At 47.1% G+C, this 6,048-nt stretch overlaps 1 protein-coding gene across 4 annotated transcripts in view; it reads left to right on the forward strand.

The window, feature by feature from the left end:
* DISP1 (dispatched RND transporter family member 1) overlaps positions 1-6,048 on the forward strand; it is a 182,957-nt gene that overhangs the window by 153,948 nt on the left and 22,961 nt on the right. The window lies entirely within an intron of this gene.

Consider the following 6,048-nt stretch of genomic DNA (forward strand, 5'->3'; position numbering starts at 1 on the left):
TTGCACCTACCAAGTCCCGTGTCCTGGGATAGAGGTTGCACCTACCATGTCCTGTGTCCTGGGATAGAGTTTGTATTTACCATGTCCCATGTCCTAGGATACAGTTTGCTCCTACCACATCCCATGTCCTGGAACAGAGGTTGCACCTACTACATCCTGTGTCCTGGGATAGAGGTTGCGTTTTACCACATCCTGCTTCCCCATGCTGCAGCCCCTGTTCTGGGGACATTGCTTAGTCTGCTCGGGAAGGTGTCTTGTATGATGTGTGTTTCCTCTCCCTCTGCCTCTGTCTGTCTGAACCCTGCCTGCCCCCCACACCTCGCTCGAGCTCTGCTTCTCATGTCAAGTTCAGCACTAATCTTAGGATTACTGTCTCCTCACATCCGCTCCCTGTCCCCTGACCACTTAATGTTTGCACTACGCCTTGAAGTTCTGATTATTTTCTTGTGTTATTCTCTAATCATTTTTGTCTGGCAGGGAGGGGGGGGGGTCACAGTTTCCTGGCACACTGCCCAGAGCAGTGGCCCTGGCTCTGACTCCACAGGTCCTGCTCTGAGGCCTCCTGAACCTGATCCCTGGTCAGGAGCCCAGAGCTAGCAACTCCAAAAATGATGGTGAAATTGCTTGTAGTCACTTAAACTGTGCAGTAAATATTTGAATCAAGCAGAATTAACTATAGATTTTGGATGAAATGGATTTTGTTCTTTAAAAAGAGTGGCACCTGGGTGGCTCGGTCGGTTCAGCATCCCACTTTGGCTCAGGTCATGATCTCGTGGTTTGGGTTTGAGCCCCACGTCGGGCTCTGTGCTGACGGCTTGGAGCCTGGAGCCTGCTTCGGATTCTGGGTCTCCCTCTCTCTCTCTGCCCCTCCCCCACTTGTGCTCTGTCCCTCTCTGTCTCTCAGAAATAAATAACTGCAAAGAAAATTTTTTTTCAATAAATAAAATAAAAATGGTGATCTGTGGATAGTGTTACTTCTTTTTATCTAGTTGATAGGATTCTGTATCAGTGAGAGAAATTTTCAATTTCTTGACTTGAGTCACACGTACCTACATGAGTACATATGCAATTTCCCTTTATAAAAATTCTTTCACTTCTTTTTAATTATACAGCTAATTCATGAATACGTTCTCACGAATTCAAAAATACAAAGTAAAATGCATCCTTGATTCTTTCCCCCGCAGTAAACAGGGCTATCGATTTGCCATGTTCCCCTCCACATTTTTAAAACACATTTACACATTTTGCATTTAGTTTTTCCTATAAGTACAGTGTGAATTGTTGTGAAAGTCCTCACTTGGTTTGCCTGGGTGTTCTTCCTGTATCAGTGTGTGTGCATGTGTGTGCACTCCCTGCACGGGGTTGCACCTATGGGGCACCAGCGTCTACCCAACCTTCTGTTAGCAGGTGCGCACGTCAGCTGCCGTCAGCTCGCTGCAGACCACCCCTCCGTAAGCATCCTGGCCTGCGCTCTCTTGCTCTGAAATGAGGCCTTCCCACTCCGCCTCCTTTCTGTTTACAAGCAGGATCTCGTGGCACCAACACCCACCCCTCCCGATCGTGGCCAGAAAACGCAGGATCAAGTCGGCAAATGTGCCTTTGAGACCTCTCCATTGACTTGCTCTGTGATCCTGGACCTTCCTCTCTGTTTCGTAAAAACAAAGATTAAATGAGATAATGTTCAGGGTTCCTAACAGTCTCTCATTCTACCTAGGCCTACGTGCGTGATGCCATTTATTTTTATTATATTCAGCTGGTAGTGCCATTTGCCTCTTCTGAAGGGACCCGGGAAGGTTTGCAGCGCTTGTGAATTATAGGGCCCTTGTCTCCTGATAGCCTTCTTAAATGAGGTTTGACTGCATCTGCAGATGAACGGGGAGTGAGTGGTGGGGGTGCCGTTCTTGTTTTGGGCAAGTGCTCCCCGGTTTGCAGAAACCTGCCACCCTGCCAGCTCGTCTGTGGCTCTTTCTCGTTTCTCGCAAACGCTGGGAAATGGAAGGTCTTGTCCAGGGTCACCAGCTGACGATCTCTGGTCCCAGATTTCTTTCACATCTTTCTGCCACCAGGTTCCCTACTTTGCTGTAGACAATTTCCTCATCCTCAAGTATTTATTTAAAATACGCCCCGGAAGGGGCGCCTGGGTGGCTCAGTCGGTTGAGTGGCCGACTTCAGTTCAGGTCATGATCTCGTGGTCCGTGAGTTCGAGCCCCGCGTCGGGCTCTGTGCTGACAGCTCAGAGCCTGGAGCCTGTTTCAGATTCTGTGTCTCCCTCTCTCTGACCCTCCCCTGTTCATACTCTGTCTCTCTCTGTCTCAAAAATGAATAAACATTAAAAAAAAAATTTTTTTTAATAAATAAATAAAATAAAATACGCCCCGGAAAAGTGTGGAGGTTCCTCAAAAAATTAAAAATAGAACTACCCTATGACCCAGCAACAGCACTGCTAGGAATTTACCCAAGGGATACAGGAGTGCTGATGCATAGGGGCACTTGTACCCCAATGTTTATAGCGGCACTTTGAACAACAGCCAAACTATGGAAAGAGCCTAAATGTCCATCACCTGACAAATGGATACAGAAGATGTGGTTTATATATACAATGGAATACTATTTGGCAACGAGGAAGAATGAAATCCTGCCATTTGCAGCAACGTGGATAGAACTGGAGGGTATTATGCTGAGTGAAATAAGGCAGAGAAGGACAGATAATCATATGATTTCACTCATGTGGAACTTGAGTAACAGTAGACCATGGGGGAGGGGAAGGGGAAAAAATAGTTACAAACAGAGAGGGAGGGAGGCAAACCACAAGAGACTCTTAAATACTGAGAACAAACTGAGGGTGGATGGGGGGTGGCGGAGGGGAAAGTGGGTGATGGGCATTGAGGAGGGCACCTGTTGGGGTGAACACTGGGTGTTGTATGGAAACAATGAACCATGGGAATCTACCCCAAAACCAAGAGCACACTGTATGTTAGCCAATATGAGAATGATATTTTTTTAAAAGCCAATATGAGAATGATATTTTTTTTAAAAAAGGGAAAAATATGCTACATATCCTCTTTAACATTTACAAAGTGCTTGCTGTTTGTTAGATGCTCTGTAATGTTAGTCCTCCTCCGCCGGCCCTTTCGCCGCCCGCCTGGTGTATTTTGTACTTGTGTGTAGTCCCAGGGTGCGTGGGACGGACGTGCACTTGGTCACGTCCACTGAGCCTTCAGGAGATCCATCACCCAGGCAGCTGTGGGTGTTACCCTGTGGCACAGACCTTACACGTCAGCTCTGGTCCATGAAAGTTCAGCGCTGAACTGAAAAGGTGTTATTTGCACACTGCCCTTTTACAAAAAGGCACAATCCAGTGGGACTATTGAGACAAAATGTGCTACTTTAAAGGGCACTTTCTTACTGACATTTGGTTATTGTCATGAAGCAGAAAGTATATTTCCTTCAAGGGTTTTAATTGTTCAGAAATGTGCAAAGCTATATAAATGTTAACCAGATTTCTGGTGGTCATTTTTCATGTATACAAATATGGAATCATTAGGTTGTGCTCCTGAAATTAACATAATATTATGTCAGTTTTACCTCAGTTAAAAAAAAAAAAAAAAAAAAAAAAGGAGTGGAACAGAATGGAAAGCCCAGAAATAAACCCAGGCTTGTAGGGTCTATTTCCAACAGAGGAGGCGAGAGTATACAACGGGGAAGAGTCTCTTCGACAAATCATGTTGGGAAAACTGGACAGCGACATGAGAATGAAACCACTGTCTTACACCGTATGCAAAAATAGACTCAAAATGAATTAAAGACCTAAAAGTGAGACTTGAAACCATAAACATCCCGAAAGAACACATGAGCTGGAAACTCTCTGACATCTGCCTTAGCAACACTTTTCTAGATACGTCCCCCGAGGCAAGGGATACAAAAGCAAAAATAAACTATTAGGATTACACCAAAATAACAAGCCTTTTTTTTTTTTTTTTTTTTTTTTTTGCTGCCCCTCCCCATAAAAAAGCATTTGCACAGTGAAGGGAACTGTCAACAGAATGACAAGGCAACTTACTGAATGGGAGAAGATATTCACAAATGTGGCCTCTGATAAAGGGTTCGTGTCCAAAATACATGAAGAACATCCAGAGGGCCAACAGACACATGAAAAGATGCTCAGGGAAATACAGATCAAAACCGCCATGAGACACCACCTCACACCTGTCAGGATGGCCAGAAACAACACAAGAAACCACAGGTGTTGGCAAGATGCAGGGAGAAAGGAACCCTCGTGCACGGTTGGTGGGAATGCAGACTGGTGCAGCCACTGTGGAAAACAGTATGGAGGTTCCTCAAAAAGTTAAAAATAGAACTACCCTAGTAGTAATCACTACTGGGTATTTACCCAAAGCAAATGAAAACACTAACTTGAAGGGATGTGTGGACCCCTGTGTTTATGGCAGCGTCATCTACAGTAGCCAGGGTCTGGAAGCAGCCCGAGTGACCGCTGACAGACGAGTGGATGAAGAAGTGGTAATGGGGCACCTGGCTGGCTCAGTCAGTAGAGCACGTGCCTTTTTTTTTTTTTAAAGATTTTTTTTAATTTTTAAGTAGTCTCTACACTGAACGTGGGGCTTGAAGTCACAACCCCGAGTCAAAAGTCACATGTTCTTCCAACCGAGCCTCGCCGGGTGCCCCAAACATGCGACTCTTGATCTCGGGGTCGTGTATTCAGGCCCCACATTGGGTGTGGAGATTATTTAAATAAAGAAAATACTGCAGTTTAAAAAAAATAATTTGAAGAAAGATGTGGTATGTAGAAACGTGCACGTGCACACTAGAATATCACTCGGCCATAATAAGGGTGAGAGCCTGCCATTTACAACAACGTGGATGGACCAGAGGGTATAATGCTCAGTGAAATAAATCAGAGAAAGACAAATACCGTATGGGTTTGTGGACTCTAAAACACAACAAACAAAGGCAGAAACAGGGCAGAAACCGATCCATCGACCCGGAGAACACACGTGGTTGCTGGAGGGGAGGGGTGCAGGGAGAGGGAGTCCGGGGAGGACAGTCACAGCACGGGGAGCACGGCCAGCGGTGCTGTCACAGTGACGAGTGGTGACGACGGCGGCTCCGCTCGTGTGACCACAGCATCACGTGCACACTGCAGGTTCTACCGGTCACGGTTCCTGCTCGTTTCCCCCTCCCTACGGCCTCCCACTCTCTCCTCAGACATTACTAAGAGAGCTAAAAGGTGAGGGAAACAAGGAAACACCATGTGTAGCCTCTCCACATTTTCTTCTGTTTCTTGTTAACTTTTCTCTCATACTTTTTTTTGTTACCTTTTTTTTTTTTTTTAATTTTTTTTCAACGTTTTTTATTTATTTTTGGGACAGAGAGAGACAGAGCGAGACAGAGCATGAACAGGGGAGGGGCAGAGAGAGGGGGAGACACAGAATCGGAAACAGGCTCCAGGCTCCGAGCCATCAGCCCAGAGCCTGACGCGGGGCTCGAACTCACGGACCGCGAGATCGTGACCTGGCTGAAGTCGGACGCTTAACCGACTGCGCCACCCAGGCACCCCTCTGTTACCTTTTTTAAAAACTTCCCTTGCCTCTCCGCTTCAACCCCATTATGGTGATCACCATGCTCTGCACCCATTGGCCTCCCCTGTGGGAACGTTGTGCCCTTGACCGAGGGCTGTGCACACAGCACGGTTTGCTGGCCACGGGATCCTGGAGCCCAGGCTCTCGCGGCTGCGCCTGTTCTCAGGGGTCAGGTGCGGGGACGGCTTACGGCTCGTTACCGGTACCCGACCCGAGTTGTAAGTGCTTCTTAAGCAGATGGGAGCCTCGTCCCGTAGCAATGTCACTGTCCCCCACTTGTGTGCAGAAACCCTTTCTCCCGCGGGAGAGGGAGGGACCCCAGCTAGCCCTCTGGGAATTGTGCCCAGCCCCCAGTGCATCCTTGTGACCGTGTCACCGAGCAAATGCCACCTGCCTTGGGGTGTTACTCAGTTAAAAAAGGCTGAAAACCTAACCAAAGAACAGGCAGAGG

This window comes from Panthera uncia, chromosome F1 (assembly GCF_023721935.1).
Source record: "Panthera uncia isolate 11264 chromosome F1, Puncia_PCG_1.0, whole genome shotgun sequence".
NCBI lineage: Eukaryota > Metazoa > Chordata > Mammalia > Carnivora > Felidae > Panthera > Panthera uncia.